The sequence below is a fragment of the Benincasa hispida genome, chromosome 2 (genome assembly GCF_027475165.1).
Source record: "Benincasa hispida cultivar pf3 chromosome 2, pf3_genome.v1.1, whole genome shotgun sequence".
Lineage (NCBI taxonomy): Eukaryota > Viridiplantae > Streptophyta > Magnoliopsida > Cucurbitales > Cucurbitaceae > Benincasa > Benincasa hispida.
Genome location: NC_143479.1, coordinates 34779739 through 34799443, shown reverse-complemented (window position 1 = coordinate 34799443; position 19705 = coordinate 34779739). Strand labels below are relative to the sequence as shown.

The following is a 19705-nucleotide window of genomic DNA, read 5'->3' as shown; positions in this document are numbered from 1 at the left end:
AGGTGGGTTTCCAAGAACAACGTAGTATAAACCAAAAAGAGAAAAAAAAATAAAAGAATGCAAGAGACAATCCTCTGATTAAAACAAAGAGTGTAACTATGACCAACTGTCTCTAAGTGAATAAATGACGCAAAGCTTTGCTCACCACATATAGATACATCAAGTTATTTTGATAAAGAAGAGATAAACATTCTATTTTGAAAACTAGAAAAGTGTCTTTGAGCAGAATTTTGTTACATAGAAGAATAAAGTAGGGCTTGATAAGAATTAGCAAGGATAGAAGGAAAGTGTGATGTCAGGTAATGAGCCTAAGTATAACATTCGGAACAACCAGTCATCGTAGAAATATAGGATAGGAATGGAGCATGATTGCCTTAGTAGAAGATATGCTTGAGGACAAGTATATATCTAAATTTGGGGGTGTGATAACTTATAGAAATACAAGTTATTTATGCCATCTTATCTAGATATTGCAGCCAAAAGTTAGTAATTATGCGCCAATTGTATGAAAATCAGCCTAGGATGACAATAATTATAAATATTTACGATTATACCCACTAATGCCAAAAAGATGGAAGACAAGCCAAACTTTACTCTATTTTACAGAAGACCAAGTCACCACTTGCGCTCAAGGCTCATGAGAAAATAATCAATGCATCTCTGTCACATTGCGCCCGTCGATCAACTATGAAGAGATGATTACCAAAGTGACGGCGCAATACGACAGTCGGTCCAGAGCTACGCTTCAACCGCATGCGGTAATAAAAACAAACACCGCATACGAACCTATGATCGAAAGATGCAACTGAGCAACGTGAGAGCAGAGGATTGAGACACGTGTACAACTAACGGTTGTGCAGAATTGATAGTCTGATTGCATAATAGAAGGAATAATATCCCTCCATCTCCAGAATTACCATAACAATCAAGTAGAGACCACAAGGCTGATGTCAAAGATCTGCTTCTATAAATACCCCATTGATTTCAGAGAAAAGTATGCTATTTGATACGCGGCTAAGTGCTGTAAGATTTTAGAGAGAAAATGTTGAGCTGAGTGTTGAAGAGAAGAAATCTGGGAAGAGAACGAGATAAGGCCGAGAGGTGAATCTCAGATCCGACCTGCCATATACCCGATCGAAGCTCTGTGCAAAGATACCTGCTGCCATTATGACTTGGTTTCCTGCAAAATAGAGTAAAAGTCTCCTTTTCTTCCAGCTTAATGATGTTAGTGGGTGTAATTGCAATAATTCATAATTATTGTATTTCTAAGCTAATTTTCATACAATTGGCGCATATTTATTCACTTTTGGACGCAATATCTAGATAAGGCAGCATAAATAACTTGTATTTCTACAAGTTATCACTATCTATTAGGTCTTACCCCTGAAATGGGAGTCTTATTGATCTGGCGCTGTTGAGCCAATCCTCACCTATGCAAATCTAAGGATAATCCAAAATAGACAGGAGTTCATAGTTAGCTCAGGATTGAGATCGAGTTACCTAGGTCATCTAGGTGAAATAGTCAGTCTTATACAGTAAACAGCGTTATAAAGTAAGAGTGATTTATTTCTTGGTCCGATCTTATGCAAACTCATTGCATAGGATGCCCCCACTCCTCGTGTCATAACATGTAAGAATTAAGATCACATCGTATGTAGCACTTTATAACTCTTTGTAACAGCTACAGAGTAGGCCGCATTAATGGTGTTACTAGAATAAGGTACCTAACCTTATTCATATACCATAGATCATTTTGACTATTTACTCGAACCTGATCCACTCTTATGTGTCCACATAAAGTTCGAGTACTCATGAAATAGTCATGGGTCTTAGTTTATTGGATTTAGACTTTCACACAATTTATGAAATCAATAATAAGTATATTGATTATAGAAAATGTTTATCATTTTACAAACTACGAGTTTTTGGACATAAAACCCAACAGCTACACAATCAAGAAGACACTAGACGGTCGTGCTAGATGATGGTCGTCAGCGCTACACGGTGGAGCTAAACGATAGACGCAGTAGCTATGCGATAAGTTATGCTCGAGATCGTTTAGAGCGAGATTGTTTAGATCGAGATCGTTTAGAGCGAGAGATTGCTAAACGATTGAGCTACACGATGAGCCTCAGTGAGATTTTAAGCATGGATCGAGAACAACAAGTTCGACTGATTTTCTCGAGGTCCTATTCAGTTCAGCCTCAAAAGGTTTTTGGCTGGTCCGGTTCAGACTCTTCTGGTCTGGTTCAAGTGGTTTGGGTTCATTTTAGAGCGGTTCGAGCAGTTCAGAAGCGGTTTTGAAGCTGTTTTGTAATAATTAGGCTTTTATTTGCATGTCTATGCCAAAACTAAAACCATATCAGTTTGTTTATAATTATTTATGCATTTGATGTATGTTATATTTAAATAAATCTTGTATGTGCATATAGTATGCCATGTAGATTTAAAATCCCACCATAGGAAGCATGTTACATGCATTGAAAGTATGTTATAATATGTTATAATATATAGTATGCATGTTAGGGTTCGTTGTATTTAATATAATTGTTAAATTAAATATTGAATGCCTTTGATGTATGTTGTGGATGTTTAGTATGTCTAAAATTTTGTAAGCTATTATAAAATTGGGTTAGACGTTTAAAATCCATAATAAAGAACAGTTGCATGCTCACGTAGGTTAACCACTCGTTTTAATAGTTAAAACTTGCAAAACTCGGGTTACAAACTCAACCGGTATATAATCCTATCTAAGGCTGGAGGTATTTAAGTTGACAGTCTACGGAACACCTCTTACTTGGGGATTATGGCTGAATTATTGAGCGTTGTTAACCAGTTTTATAAGTATATGTGAGCGGTGTGAGGTAATAAAACGGTTTATCACCTAGACATCGTAGGTTAAAATCCAATTATAAGCATTATACTTAGATAAACCACATAGACTTAAGGTAGTTTGTTTAGCCAAAATGAACCTAAGTATAAATTTACTCAATTAATAGAACACTTTAGTGGAAGTTTAATAACTTCTATATGATAAAATTATTAGAACACTTCAGTGGGAGATTAATAACATATATGATACGTTATTTTTAGTTCTCATGTCCCTAAGAGTTCACAATCCAGATTTAAACAGTACTTCGTGTCACCCTGGGAGTGACCTCCATACGGAAAGTATTTTTAGCATAAATATGGATTTCGATGAATAAGGGGAAGTTGTTCAAACCTAAATCAATTATATGATATATATGATTTCAACTGCATGTCTCCACATATTTTACACCGTGAGATTCATATGACGCTTCATGTCACCTAGGGAGTGACCTCCATACGAAAAGTGTTTGTATGAGTCAATAACAAGGTAAACGGAGGAAGTTGTTTATAGTAATTGGTGAAGGATATGTGTCAACATATCCTACAGTCTCTTCCATAGTTTGGACCGTGAGATTTCTATGTTGCGCTTGCTTGTTTGCTTTAGGCGACCCTTGGTAGTCCTTTAATGATGGCTATCCCCTCGGAGAGTTGTAACATAGGATTCGGAACAACTCAAACTCCAAAAATGGATAGGATTTCTTAGGTCCATTCCCAACCTTGACTCTCCATTTTGGTAGCATAGTTGGGGCCAAATTCTGACGTTTGAAAATGGAGGGTTACATTTACAAAATTATTAAGAGTGTTAGTAATTTTTTACCAAAAAGGGTAACTAAACGACTATAGGAATAAGAGTTATTCTAGAGATAGTGTTTGGTCAAAATTGTTTACTTTAGTGAAGGAGTATCTGACTACCCCTTGGTAGCACGTATTCTGACTCACTATAGTATTGTTGAAAATATATAATGGTTATGGATACATTATTACTATTTTTGCTAAACTTAATTTTGGATTTAGTTACAATTTACTAACTAAAATTTGTTTAAAATTTTATCAGCATGTTGAATTTTTCTAGAATACTCACTTTCGAATTAGATAATGGTAAAATCAAATCAACAAACAAACTACTAGCAATTGATATCTTCAATAGAGTTTTAACAGAGGATTGTCATCTATCTCCCAACTCATCTAAAATTTTTAATAACATAAATGAGAATGCAAAATTCGAACAACGAGATAAATTTTATTTACTTATTATCGAAGTGTATTTAGTGGAAAACGATAAAACCTGGATAATTGATTCAGGTGCCACTAATCATGTTTGTACTTTCTCACGGGAAACAAGTTCCTGGAGACAGTTGACAGAGGGCGAAACAATCGTTAAGGTAGGGACCGGGGAGGTTTCAGCTAAAGCAATGGGAGATATGAAGTTATTTATAAGAGATAAGTACATTTATTTGAAAAATGTGTATTACATTCCTTCTATAAAAATGATTCTAATATCTATCTCTTGCTTGCTAGAACAAAATTATAAAGTTTATTTCGAAAATGATGAAGTGTTCTTCAATACTAGAAGTAAACAAATTTGTTCTACAAAATTAGAAAATAACTTATATGTGTTAAAACCGACTAAGGTTAAAGCCGTATTGAACATAGAGATGTTTAAAAGTGCTAAGACTCATAAGAAAAGGAAAATTTCTCTAAATGTCTATCTTTGGCACTTAAGACTAGGTCATATAAATCTCAACATGATTGAGAGACTTGTTAAGAACGGTCATCTAAATAAGTTAGAAGACAGTTCATTATCACCTTGTGAATCCTGTCTTGAGGGTAAAATGACAAAAAGATCTTTTTCTGAAAAAAGTCTTAGAGCCAAAGAACCCTTAAAATTGATACACTCAGACCTTTGTGGTCCTCTATATGTTAGAGCTAGAGGGGGTATGAATATTTCATCAGCTTCATAGATGATTAATCTAGGTATGGGCATATTTACCTAATGCATCAAAAGTTTGAAACATTTGAAAAGTTCAAAGAGTATAAGACTAAGGTTGAAAACCTATTAGGTAAAAAGATTAAAACACTTCGATCAGATCGAAGTGATGAGTATATGGACTTAGAATTCCAGAACTATTTGATAGAACATGGAATTCAGTCTCAACTCATAGCCTCTGGTACACCTCAGCAAAACGGTGTTGTAAGCCCTTGATCTTGAATTGTTCCTAAAGAAAATAATTAAAATAATTAAAGTTAAAAGTTAGTTTGAAAAAAAAAGAAGAAGAAGAGAAAGGGAATTAATCTAAAAGAAAAGGAAGAAATAGAAGGAAATGGAATTTTTGAAAAGGAAAAGGAATTTGGAGAGGAATTGAATTAAAAAAATTAAAAAAAAAAATAAGAAAGAAAGAAAGAAAAGAAGTAAATAAATAAGAAAAAAAAAGAAAGACGGTGATGAGTCTGAGAATGAGAGCGATTTATACCGAGGGGCTCGAACAAACCCTAATTTTCATTGATTTAATTGTAAAGGGACGAGAGGAGGAGAATTTCGAGCGTTACCGGAGTGATTGGAGCTGTGGAGGTTGAGGAATTTGAATGAAAAGTCGGGTTAAGTCTGAATTTCGAACAGTCTTAACAGGCTTCAGTGTTTTGAAGTTATCGAGCTGTAGAAACCAAATTTGAAGCTGAAATTTTGAGGTTAGTAATTTAAGAGGTTTATTAACATTTTTCTTGAAGGATGCTAGAGCTAATTTTGACTGAAAATTGGTGAATTAATAGGAAGACCGAGACTACACAAAATTTCGGGCGAACAGAGAAAGTGACTTTTGGAGCTGATTCGGTGTTATTCAAGCGTTTTCAAAGCTTCATATTCTCAGGTTAGTTGGTTAATATGCTTATTGGAAAGTTTAAAAAATAAATTGTATAAATTAAAAGTCGGGTTATATGGTTAGGGATTGACGAATTTCAAGCTGGGAAAGGTTCTGAAACTTCTCGCCGGAAAACAGGGGTATCAAGAAATATTTGACCGATTCCAGAAGAATTATGGCGATTCAAGACTCCAAAATGTGAGGTAAAATAGTTTAGAGGATGGGTAAAAGGTTTATATAAATTAATTCGAGTGGGTATGGCTGAAATGAGCGAATTTTGTCGCCAGAAGTCTCACCGGCAAACTGGCCGAATTTGGAAGAAAATGTGGGCTGGAGGTTGAAGATGACTTCTGTCCGTCATTAAAAGCTGAAAAATCCAAATTTATGGTAATTAAAGTGTTCTCAAACATAAGTAGTGGTCGTTTGGTATTCATATGATATTTTAAGCATGGAATTGGAGGAAATTGGGATCCTAGATTAATTGTGAAGATGATTAAGCGGTTAATTGGTTTAGTAAATCTCGCTGGAAAGTCACAAATCTCGCTAGAAGTGGCCAAGAAGAACTAGGAGAGGCATATAAACCGTTAAGAGCCCCGACAAACTGTGAGTGACTCTAAATGCTTTAAATGTTTTAAGTAAATTGTTAATGCTTATGAATGTCCAACAATGTATGTTTACTGAAAGATATTTATGACAACTATTCTCAAATAGTTATCAGGCAACACATCTCACATTAATGCTATGTTTATGCTATACTTTTTAATAAACAATAGGATGTGTTAGTATAGGAAGCTTTTGGGCAACTAAGTCCTTAAGAGATAAGAATAAGAAAGTTCAATGTGAGTAGCTCAGTACTGAAGGACTAGATGAGAAGGTACTGAAGTTCAGTCTTAGAATTTGAATAGCTCAGTACTGAAGGACTACATGAGAAGGTACTGAAGCTTAGTCATAGGTTTGAATAGCTTAGTACTGAAGGACTAGATAAGAAGGTACTGAAGCTTTATCCTAAAATTTGAATAGCTCGATACTGAAGGACATGGAGAAGGTATCCGAGCAGCTCGATACTGAAGTACATGGAAAAGGTATATGAGCAGTAGTACCTAAGGTATGACAGTACTTAAACTAGAATCACATGAATGTAAGAAAAGTTATTATTGGTAGTATACAGATCACTCCACACTAACTTTGGATTGACGTTGAGGAATTGAGTAAAGGTACTCTCTCAACTAAGGTTGCAAATTATGTTTTTAGGAAGAGAACAAAAGGGTTCCTTCCTAGTTAAGTAGTAATGCAGTAAGAGATAATAAAGAGTGAGCAAGAGGGCCACTCTAGACTGATAAACTAAGGCATAGCCCAGCAAAGCATAAAATAGTGCTATATGATGTTGATGATGACATGAATAATAGTTGCCAAGTTTATGTTTTCAGATACAATGGTTTAAAAAGTTTTATGTACACGTTTGTTGGGCTTGTTTTAGTTCCAGTATTCTATTTTCAATTAAAGCTTTCAGTTTTAATATCAAATTTATGTATGAACGCCATCGATGCATACCCCCATCACCGCATGTCATCGCACCACCGCAACCTACCAACACATCTCATTTCGCTGCATGCCTTCGGCCGCATGGACGCATACCATCGTGTCCAACACATCCAACACAGCCGTTGCACCCCATGCGTTGATCTAATCTTCAGCTGTATAGACGCATACCATCGTGTCCAACGCATCCATCGCCGCATTCCTCTATCCATTGCATCCATCGTGTCCAACGCAACCAACGCATCCAACATATCCAACGTATCCAACGTCCAGCGCCCTTGGATGCGCAACTTGAGGTTGCCTCATGCGTTTTCTAACCTCTTCAAGACCTTCGTTGCTGCATGCACTACTAATCTCCCAAATAATCTCTCAAAGTCTAATGGCCAACGCATGGCACACACTAACGCATTTGTCAAATACTTAGTCATATTTCTCCTTAGCTTCCAATGCATGGTTACTCTTCGAAATGCCTCTTGCCAATACTTCAGCCAATCATGCGTCCAACCTTACAAATGCATGGTTGCCTTTTCAACTTATGCGTTAATGTGTCCTAACTCTTAACGCATGGGCCCTTTTTTACTTTACACTTAGCCAAATTTCATCAATTAAAGTTTAACTCAAAACTACTCAAGGAAAATCTATTCAACACTTAGAAATTTCCTTCACTTCAATATAGGATTTATCTTTCACTTAGTTAATTTCCTTAACCACTTGCTTAAGTAGGGAAAATGGAAATCTGGGTTTCACAGTTTAGGGGTCGAGATGTTTATTAAAAATGGTCTACAACATTCAAATATATTGAATGTCATGAGTTGTCCATGTTTGAAGTGTGTGAATGCAAAGACTCTAAATGTGAACAGAATAAGAGATCAATTATTTTTTAATGGTATAGATCAAAGTTATCATACATGGATTTTTCATGGTGAATCATTACCGATTAAGAGAAACAATGAAAATGTGTCTACTAGTGAAAGAGACGAAGTTGATGAGGATGATGTTGATGATATAATTGGAATGTTTGAGGCTGCATATAATTACTATTTTAGTCAAAAATCCGATAATTTTGAAGAATTATTAGATGATGCGAAGAAACCATTGTACCCAAATTGTAAAACTTTTTCAAAAATATCTACATTGATAAAGTTATATAATTTGAAAGCTAAATTTGGATGGAGAGATAAGAGTCTCACTAAGTTGTTGGAATTAATTCATGACATATTACCTAGTCCTAATGAAATTCTAACTTCTACTTATGAAGCAAAAAAGATGTTGGGTACCCTTGGAATGAAGTACGAGAAGATTCATGCATGTAGCAATGATTGTTGCTTGTTTAGAAAAGAAATCTCTAATGCAAATGTATGCCCCATTTGTGGTACGTCAAGATGGAAGCTTAAAAAAATTAAAGGAAAAGGCTAAGAATATCCCAGCAAAAGTCATGTGGTATTTCTTTCCAATTCCAAGATTTGAAAGAATGTTTCGAAGTAAAAAAAAACAACAAGCTTATTGATGTGGCATGCTTAAAAAAAAGAAACAGATGGTTTATTAAAACATCCCAAAGGCCCTATCATGGAAAAAAAATAGACAATTTGTGGCTCGAGTTTGGGTCAGAACCTAGAAATCTTCATCTTGCTCTTTCGACAGATGGGGTAAATCCACATGGAGATCTTAATAGTAGATATAGTTGTTGGCCAGTGATGTTAGTGACGTATAATCTACCTCCATGGTTGTGCATGAAGCGCAAATTTTTTATATTGACTGAACTAATATCTGGTCCTAAACAACCGGGAAATGACATAAATGTTTATTTAGCTCCGTTAGTAGATGATTTGAAAAAACTTTGGAAAGATGGGGTAGAATGTTACAATGCATATGAAGAACAACGTTTCATGCTTAAAACTATTTTATTATGGACCATTAATGATTTTCCTACGTATGGTAATTTGTGTGGTTGTATGGTTAAAGGATATCATGCATGTACAATTTGTGGAGAGAAAACTTCATCCACTTATTTACCAAAAGGGAAGAAGATGGCATATCTCGGGCATCGCAAGTTTCTACCCTGCCTTCATCCATATAGGAAACAAAAGAAAGCTTTTAATGGCACATAAGAATTAGAATTTGCTCCAGAACCGTTGAGTGGGGAAGAAATTCTTGCAGAAACAAGTATCAATATTCATTTGGTAAGAAAACTATCAAGGAAAAGAACAGTGGAGACAACCCTTCAACTTATTGGAAGAAAAAATCTATTCTTTTCTAGTTAGAATACTGGAAGTATCTTGACATCTGACATTGTTTAGATGTGATGCACATTGATAAAAATGTATATGCAAATCTTATTGGCACATTGCTTGATATTCTTGGTAAAATTAAAGATGGAATAAAAAATCGATTAGATTTGGTGGAACTAAACATTAGATCAGAGTTAGCCCCTCAAGTAGGAGAGAAAAAAATATTTTTACCTCCCGCATGTTATACATTAACACGAGCTGAGAAATTGAGATTTTTAAGGTACTATTAGAAATTAAAGTACCTGAAGGCTATTCATTGAACATTCAAAGTTTAGTGTCGCTCACAGATTTGAAACTTTACGAACTTAAGTCGCATGACCATCACGTTCTTATGCAACAATTATTACCGGCAGCCATTCGTGATATTTTACTCAAACAAGTAAGACTTGCAATTATTCGCCTATGCTTCTTCTTTAATGTTATATGTTGCAAGGCGATCGATTCATCTCAGTTAAAAGGTATGCAAGAGGATATCGTTGTCACTCTATGCCTCTTAGAGAAGTATTTTCCACCATCATTCTTCATAATAATGGTACACCTTATAGTGCATCTCGTAAGAGAAGTTGAGTTTTGTGGACCTGTTTATTTGCGGTGGATGTATCCTTTTGAACGATACATGAAAGTGTTGAAAACTTATATATGAAATAGAAATCGACCAAAAGGATGTGTTGGAGAAAATTATATTGTCAAAGAGACTATAGAGTTTTGTTCTGAATTTGTATCTAGTGTTAATTCTATTGGGCTAAACTCATCAGCAAAGAAAGTGAACTCAAACATTGATAGAGCATTGTCAGCTACTTCTTTTATCAGACTGAGTAAAGATGAGCTGGATCAAGCTCATCTTTATGTCATTCAAAATGTAAGTGATGTGCTTCCTTACGTTGAGTATGTAGATCTCCATCTTATTCTCCTTTTAGGTTACTTGATTATTCAATAATCTACTAACTTTTTCATTTATAATAGGCAACATATGGATATTTTGTCTGAGCTCAATTCTGGTAAAAATAAAAGTAGATAGTGGCTTCAAGAAGAGCATAATCGTACACTCAGTCGGTGGTTGTCCACATGGGTAATCTCTAGAGACCTACTATTTGATGTATAATTAAATATTAACTACTAAAATATTATAAAATATATCATAGCTTGCACTAGCTCTCGTAGTTCCCAAAAATTCCATATCGCCTTCTTTAAGATTGATAGCTAATGGACCTTGTTCAGTTGTGGCAAAATATTCTTGTTACATTGTCAATGGTTACTACTATCACACAAAGAATCGCGATGATGTTAGAATGGTTCAAAATAGTGGAGTTCGTATAACGGCTACCACAATGCAAGTCTCTAATGCTAAGGACAAAAGCCTCGTCATGTCAGATATGACCTTTTACGATATAATACAAGAAATATGGGAGCTTGACTATCATGGATTATCATTTATTTTATTCAAATGTAATTGGGTTGAGAATAGAACTTGAGTCAAAATAGACGAGTTTAGGTTTACTATTATGGACCTCAATCGTATTGGACATAAATCAAACCCATTTATTTTAGCCTCCCAAGCAAAACAAGTGTTCTATGTAAAAGACCCTGCAAATTCGGGTTGGTCAATTGTTTTAACATCTCCACAATGAACAATTGAGGATGATTTTTATGAAGATGAAATAGGAGATATGCTACAAGTAGAGTGTGATTATGGAGGTATGCAAAGAATGCCCAATGTTGATACATCTATTGAGATTGATGATACAACATCCACATATATTAGAAATGATTGTGAGGGTAGATGGGTTGATAAATAATGTATTAAACATGGTATGTCATTTATTATGGTTATGTGTATTTAAATATTAAGATTATATGTTTTTTTGTGTGAGTAATGTTTTTCTTTCTTCTTTTTTTTTTTTTTTTTTTTGTGCAGATTGACATGGAAAATTTAGCAAGTAGCGGCGAGGATGATAGAAATATGATCCCACAAAAACATTGCAGAATAAGTATTCCACATGGCCCAACTACAATGTCTAAGTTGGCACAAATAAGAACATCTGGGCAACAGTTGACTATTGATTATAATGAACATGGACAATCGATTGGATTTAGAGCAAAGAAGATGCAAAGTTATATAGGAGTTTGTATTTGACAACAAATACATATAATATATAATTTTTGGAAAAAAGTTCCAAACCATTTAAAAGACTAAAATTTTAATTCATGTGCATAGTAGTTTATTAGTTTATTGTTTAACTACTTTTTTCATTATGTAGATGTCATTTGATGTGGACTCTAAGTCCAAACATTGTATACTCATGTCTACATCTAGGAAGTTTCGGACTTTCAAGACAACATTGACTCAAAAGTTCATACTTCTATTTAAGGATGAACCCTCGGTCTTGCAATTTCCTCCCCGACAATATTCTCATATAGAGCAAGATCAGTGGACATCGTTCGTCCATGAACGATTGAGTGAAGAATCGGTTGTAAGTCATTCACAATAAATTAAATGTCAACATTATCATTGTTTTGATGGGTAACTTCAACTAGATTTGTTGTACAGGAAATCAGTCGTCTTCAAAAAGAAAGACGTTCGAAATGTGTATATAATCATCATATACTAGATACATGTTTCACTTGTTTATTCCCCCTTCCCCTTCACAAAAAAAATTAAAAAATAAAAAATAAAAAGAAAAATAAAAAAAAGAAATAAATAAATTTTAATTTTTTTTCTACAACATTTATCTCATTTGACTCTATTCTTTTCAATAGACCCATGTGCGGGTATGTTGGAATTAAAAGAAGCATGCACAGCATAAGCAACAAATCATAACGCTCTAATTACAAATAATTAACTAAGGATTAAGCATGCCAAGAGAGTTAGAGATATAACATTTGTACTTTCCATGATAAACTTCGTCTCCAAGAGCAATTGACTCCACCAATGGTAAATCCTCACTATTCTCTAGTTGAAGAACACGGTTGTGGGACCGAAACTTTAGTGAAAAAAAAATGAAATATCACTAATTAATTTGGAGAGTCAAAAAGAATTTAAGAAAGATTAATTTCAAAAATTAAGGAAGCATTAGTTTTTAATTTTTGAAAATAAAAACTTATTTATAAACAAAACACATGCAAAAACCTATCTTGCATGACTTCCACCTCAAATTCCATTAGCATGAATAATGTAGGTGTCAAACTTAGCATAAACCACTTCAAAACCCACTTAGTTGGTGGAAAAATTCAACAATTGGATTTTTCCACTAACTAATTTTTTATTAAAATAAATTTATAATTAAATAATTCTTTGACAAAATATGAAATGCTATTTTCATATTTTAGAAATTATTTAATTAGAACAATTTTAATTAAATAAAATAAACAAATTTAATATCACCTATTAAATTGACTTTGACATCTAATTTTGATTAATCACATTAATAAAATTTCAAACACTTTCATGCTAATATTTTATTTAAAACATACTCTCCAAAAATAATTAATTGATTGGAAATTATATCTTATATAAAATACAATTTTTCCTAAAGATCGAATTTGAACATTTCAAATTCTCACTTCACCTAGTTCTTCAATTTTGTTCATACTGAGCTAGCAAGGAGACCCGATGGACCTACAGATCATGGACTCCAACGATCCAAGACTAACCAGTCAAACTTTTAACCTAGTTAATCAACATTCGTTAACTAACAAGATTGTCCACTATAGCATGTAGTTGCACTCCCCTCGCTGTAGATATATTATGTGTCCATTTGATATAACCGTCATCGGTAAGTTGATCCTTCACCAGTTGTTCGTAACCTCAGGTAGGTCAATTATCGTTTTACCTTGAGTTACATCTTTTCTCCTTAAGTACCACTGTCTCTCTAATGAACCATTGATTTAGGATCTTAATCACTCCATTCCCTCTCAGGCCAACGAGAGGATGGAGTCCCTACAAGACCGGGGATCATCCCTTAAGGGAAAAACCTTTCTACTATCCCTAAAATGGATAGAGTGAATTTCATCTTGCAAATTCTATATCCCTAGCTATCTGTCCGGTCTTATCCCTAAAATTAGAGGCATATTAAGCAGCATTGTTGAACTTACCCTCACCTATGCAGATCAAGGAATAATCCCGAATAAACAGGAGTTCATAGATAGCTCAGGATTCAGATCAAGTTATCTAGGTCATCAAGGAGTGAAATTAATTAGTGCCAACAGTAAGCGGTGTTAATACATAACAGAGATTATTTCGTGGTCAGTCTTACACAATCTCATCGTGTCAAATACCCCCGCTCACATGTCTCTACATGAACGAATTGATCACATCGTTTATGACACTTTACAACATTTGTAACAATTATAAAGTAGGTCATATTCAATAGTATCTCCAGAAATAGGTACCCAACCAAATCCAAGTACTATAGACTATTTAGGTTTTTATACTCGAATTTGATCCAATTTATGTCTCCACATAAAATCCAAGTATTCATAACAATATCCAAGGGTTCGTAGTTTATTGGATTTAGAGTTATTAATTCATTTTCATTCAACAACATTTGTTTCAATAAACTTCATATACGTATACTATTTACAAACTACGAGATTTAGGACATACAACCCAACAAGATATTCATACTTAGTGGAAGTAAGTTTTGACATCGATGTTTAGAGCAAGGATGATGTTTATTGTTTGTTATATTGTTTATTTGTTTTTTTACTACTAATTAAGTTTGATTGTAGATCAAGATTTTTAATTAAGTCTTAAACTCTTTTTGTGGTTCCAAATTGTTTCCGTGTGTTCGAATTGAGTTGTAAGGCTCTTGTCAAGGTAAGAACATCTTATTTAAGTATGAAAAATATTTTATACTATCTATTATGAGTGTTATATTTTGACTATGTGACATGAGTGTGACTTTTGTTGGGTTGTTAGTTGATGAAAAATGTGATGATATCAATATTATGAACATTATACCTTTTTTATGTTTGATAAGTTGAGAAGTTTGCGAATATTAAACATGTATAACTTATGAATTTTGTTAAATTGTTCACATTGATGTATCAGAGTTGAGTTCTAAAATGAATATTTTTCTTTTACTAGGATTGGAAAAACACATTGAAGCGAGGAAACCATCAAGCAAGTTATTTATATGTGCTTTTTTCTTGGGAGAGTACTAACACTTAGTTTTATTTAGTTTCTTTTAAACAACTTAACTGAAGTTTTGTTACTAGTTTTTTGTCGTAAATAGTTTCCTTGTATTTATATTACAAGCTTCATTCTTATATATGGAGGTTCATATTAATATATGTGTACATATTTTGTGTCAATATATTGAAGGAAACATAGATGTCACTTTTTTTTATGTCCATGAGTATTCGAGTCAGCGTACAACAACTCGACTAATCTCACGGGACAATCCGTCTGACCCTAAAATATTTCGGTGTCAAGAAAACGCGTAGGATATTAAATCCTATGTAGGTTGATACCATGGATTGAACCCGTCCCATGACCCCTTAGCCCTTTACCCTTTTTTTTTTTAATGTTCCTACTACCACTAGGCCAATCCCATGTTGGTTAGGAAACATAGATGTAATAACAGATATGAAACAAATAGTTATCAATCATTAAAAACATTTTTTTTACATTTCATAAATGTTGTGAGATGTATTTATGACATTAAATTGTAGGAGTATACCAGCATGCAGCAGAAGCAACAAGGATCAATAAGCATCCTAATTCATTTATTTTGGCTATAAATAAAGCATGCTCATACAATAATAAGAGGGTTTCAAGACATACCTTTGTAGAACCTTTTGAATCACGAATTCAGCTGCAAATCTTCTCCAAATCTCGTTGTGAACTACCTGAAGATCTTCCCTACTATTCTATTGAAACTTTAGATTGAGCTGTGGGACTCAAAATAAGCTTGAATGAAGGGAATTTGGAGGAGAACTCACTGTTGCACCCACTTAAAGAATACCTTCTTCAACTCAAGTTTTTTTGTAAAAATTCAACTGATGCATGCTTCATTTCCACTTCCATCTTCTCTATTTATTACAGAACATTCATATAAAGAAGAAGGTTGCATGAGATGTCGCTTATGCTTGGAGTATTAAAGCTAGAGTCAAGTGGATGTTAAGTGAGCTACTTAGTTATGAGTGGAGAAATCTAACATTTCTAAAATTTGTGTTTTCCAATTTTGTTTTTCAAAATGAATTCTAAGATCAATTTTGTTTTTCAAAATTGAAAACATTTAGTAATTTTACAAAATTAATTTCATAAATTAATTTTCCAATAAAATTAATAATTAATAATTAATTAAACTATTTAATTAATTCTAATTAATTTAATAACAAATATTAAATTAATTTTACGCAAATTCCATCTTCACGAATTTAATATCTAAATCATATTTAACTATTAATTAATTCTCCAATATAATTTAATTATAAAATTAAACGTGTAATTATATCTTATATAATTACTAATACTCTTAATTCTAATTTGAATATTTCAAATTAACTCATCACACTATTCTAAAGCTAATCCATTAACGATCTATTAGGGGGACCTCGCGGACCTACAAATCATGGGCTCCAACGGTCCGAGATTAATTGACTAAACTCTTTACACCGAATTAACCCCTATTCGTTAATTACGGGTCACTCCACTAAAGCCCATAGTTGCACTCTTCTCACTATAGATATATTATGTCCACTCGATATAACCATGATTAATAAGTTAGCCCTTCACAAGTTTTTCGTAATAACGGTTGGGTCAAATGTCTGTTTTACCCTCAAGATTACCTTTTATTCATTAAGTCTCACTGATCCTCTAATGAATAATTGGTTTATGATCCAATCAATAAAATGAGTCCCTCTCGGGCCAATGAGAAGGGCCCCTTGTTCAAGACCCGGTGTCAGCATTTAAGCGAACAACCTCTCTACTATCCTTGAAAGCAAGTAGGAGGGAATTTCATCTTTCACCCTATGTCCCCAGCTATCTACCCGATCTTACCCCTGAATTGGAGGTTTATTGAGTCGGCGCTGTTGAGCCAACCCTCACCTATGCAAATCTAAGGATAATCCTGAATAAACAGAAGTTCATAGTTAGCTCAGGATTAAGGTCAAGTTACCTAGATCATCGCTTTGAAATAGTCAATTTTATATAGTCAACAGTGTTATAAAGTAAGAGCGACTGATTTCGTGGTCCGATCTTGTACAAACCCATTACACAGGACACCCCCACTCCTCATGTCATAACATGTACAAATTAGGATTACATCATCTGTAGCACTTTACAACTCTTTGTAACAGCTGCAGAGTGAGCCGCATCCAATAGTGTTATCAGAATAAGGCACCCTACCTCATTCATATACTATAGATCATTTTGACTATTTACTCGAACTTGATCCACTTTTATGTCTCCACATAAAGTTCAAGTACTCATGTAATAGGCATGGATCATTTAGTTTATTGGATTTATTTCTAAAACGAAATAAGCAATACATATATTCAATAACAACTTATTGAATTTTCATAATAAGTTTTATTGTTTACAAACCACAAGTTTTAGGACATAAAACCCAACAAACTCTCACTTGAACTAAAACTCCAGTGGTAACTTATATATCAAAATATATAAAACTAAGTTTTTGAGTTTTATAGAGGAATACAATAAAATAGGGCATCTCATACCCATGATTTCCTATTCGGTATCCCATACCCGATTATTCCCCACTTGCCCTAGGTTATTAACCTGGTATTCCTAGTCTTACTAGGAGATTCTCAAACACTTTAGCTGAGAGAATCTTTGTAAACATGTTAGTGTACAATAAATTTCTTATTAAACTATAAGGGGAATGCATCTTATTCTCAATAATGACTAGGAAGTCATACTTTCCTCCCACTATATCGAGGTACTCTCAACTCTTTAAGTAAGACGCATCTAATCTATCTAAACAACTCTTGTTTACAGTGTTAATTCAATAACCCTTTACTGATTTATGCAAGTTTTATGGAAACAAATAATACAAGGTGATCTTGAACAACATTCCAATAAGTTTTTAGAAACCAATTTAAGGTAATTAGAAAGTTTTTCAACAAATTTCATGTTCTATCAAATAAACCTAGAAATCTTTAAACATTGTATACTTTGATCCAATCGAAGTATTTTTGTTTTATTTTACGTAACAAGTTTTGTACACTCTGAACGTTTCAAATGTTCTAAACTTATCGTTTAGATTAAATAACTATTTGCCTTAATTTATTTCTAGCCGTTTTAAATTTTTTAATATTTGCAAATGGCTTTTAATTAGGTTGGTTCTTTAACAGAAGTTGTTATGAGATAGAACAAACATAATTTTTGAAAATGAACATTTCATTTACAAAAAAAATATATACAATTTGTTCTTTACAAGATAACAAAGTAGATAAGATTATCTTCAAACAGCAACATCTCCCACTGGTTAAGCTGAGCAAGCAGTCCTCAGGAACTAGTTTTCCTATTTTGCTTTCTCTACTCTCTTCTCAGCAAGGTATTGAGGGTAGTTCTCTTCCAGTTCCTTTCCTAGTTGCAGTGGAAACACTTTCCTTTGTCTGCAGCGTTAAGCTTGCCCTTTTTCCATCATTTTTCTTCTTCCCTTTCCCTTTGCTTTTCTTAACAGGAACACTCTTACACTATGAAGAGGAAGCAACATCAGACTTTTTGGAGGACGTTCCTCTCTTCTTAGTGGTAGTAACATGTACTTCCAATTCCAGACCTTTAGCTCTCATCATTGTCTGGTAAGCCTGTAGCTCATTCAAAAGAGTAGTCAAATTGTATTCAATTTTATTCATTAACACGTTCATACAAAATTGTAAAAAACTCTTCGGAAGAGATTCTAGAATAAAATTGACTTGACTTCTCTCGTCGATGACATCTCCATTTACTTCCCCCATATTGAAGTGGACCATCATGTCCAGGACATGTTCACGAATAGAGACCCTCTCTTTCATGCGGCAGTTGTAAATGTACTTAATAGCATCATGCCTTAGAGAGAAGGATGGTTGCCTGAACATCCCTCATAGAGATTCCATATTCTCTTTGCCAGTGCCTATAGCCTCATGTTTCTTGGCCAAGCGAGGATATAGGCATGGGCTTCATCATTCGCCCTGATCCATCTATTGTACGCATCCCGAATAGTTCGGTATGCGTTAGAACTTGGAATGGAAGGACAATCCTCTGTTAAGAAAAATCCTAAATCGTCTATCATGAGTATAATATTCAAATTTGATTTCCAAGTTGCATAATGATCCCCTATCAGTTTATCAGATACCAACAATTGTACTAGTGCACTTGTCATTCTGAAAACATAAACAAATTTTATAAGCGAATTTCTTTTAAACCCGATCAAGTTTTAGCAAAGTACTAATATACCCAAGATTATTTTTGCAACGATACTACAACAAGACAATCTTGACTAAATATTATCTCCAGAATAACTCATGTTCAGATAGTCATTTAGCTACCGTTTTTTGTCAGAATTTACTAACTCTTTAGTAACTCTATAAGTGTAACCTTCTGTTTTCATACCTCAAAAGTCCAATCCGATCCCAATGATGCTCCCGAAGTTAAAAAATTAAAGTAGAAACCAACTTTAAAAATCCTATCCATTTCTGGAGTTTGTGTTGTTCTGGATCCTATGTTAAAACTCTCCAAGGGGATAGCCTATTAGGAATATCTTAGAACTCGTCGTTCAAAAATTTTGTGTTAAACATTCTATTTATCAATAAAATATTATTGAGTATTTTATTCAATAAAGTTGTTGATTTTGCATTCTATTATGAAAATCCAATAAATATATCAATGACATAGTATGAATACTTTAACTTTCTGTGGTGACATAAATAGGATCAAGTTAATAGTATATAGCCTAAATGGTCTATACGTATATGGATGAAATTGGGTATCTCATCCTAGTAACATTATTGGATGAGGCTCATTTTGTATAGGTAATACAAATAATGTGATCCACAGATCATTCATGTAGAAACATGTGAGTGAGGGCATCCTATGCAATGAGTTTGCATATAGACTGGACCACAAAATAGTTCTTTATAACGACCGTTTACTGTTAAAACTGACTATTTCATGCTAAAGTAACCTAGAATAACTCTATCCTAATC

At 33.7% G+C, this 19705-nt stretch overlaps 1 long non-coding RNA gene across 1 annotated transcript; it reads left to right on the top strand.

Annotated features, from left to right (window-relative positions):
• Positions 1-5280: 5280 nt before the first annotated feature.
• Positions 5281-12098, top strand: LOC120072332 (uncharacterized). Its single transcript, XR_016527530.1, has 4 exons — positions 5281-5556; positions 5638-5735; positions 5811-6329; positions 11469-12098. It is a non-coding gene; the product is annotated as an uncharacterized LOC120072332 (long non-coding RNA).
• Positions 12099-19705: the final 7607 nt, after the last annotated feature.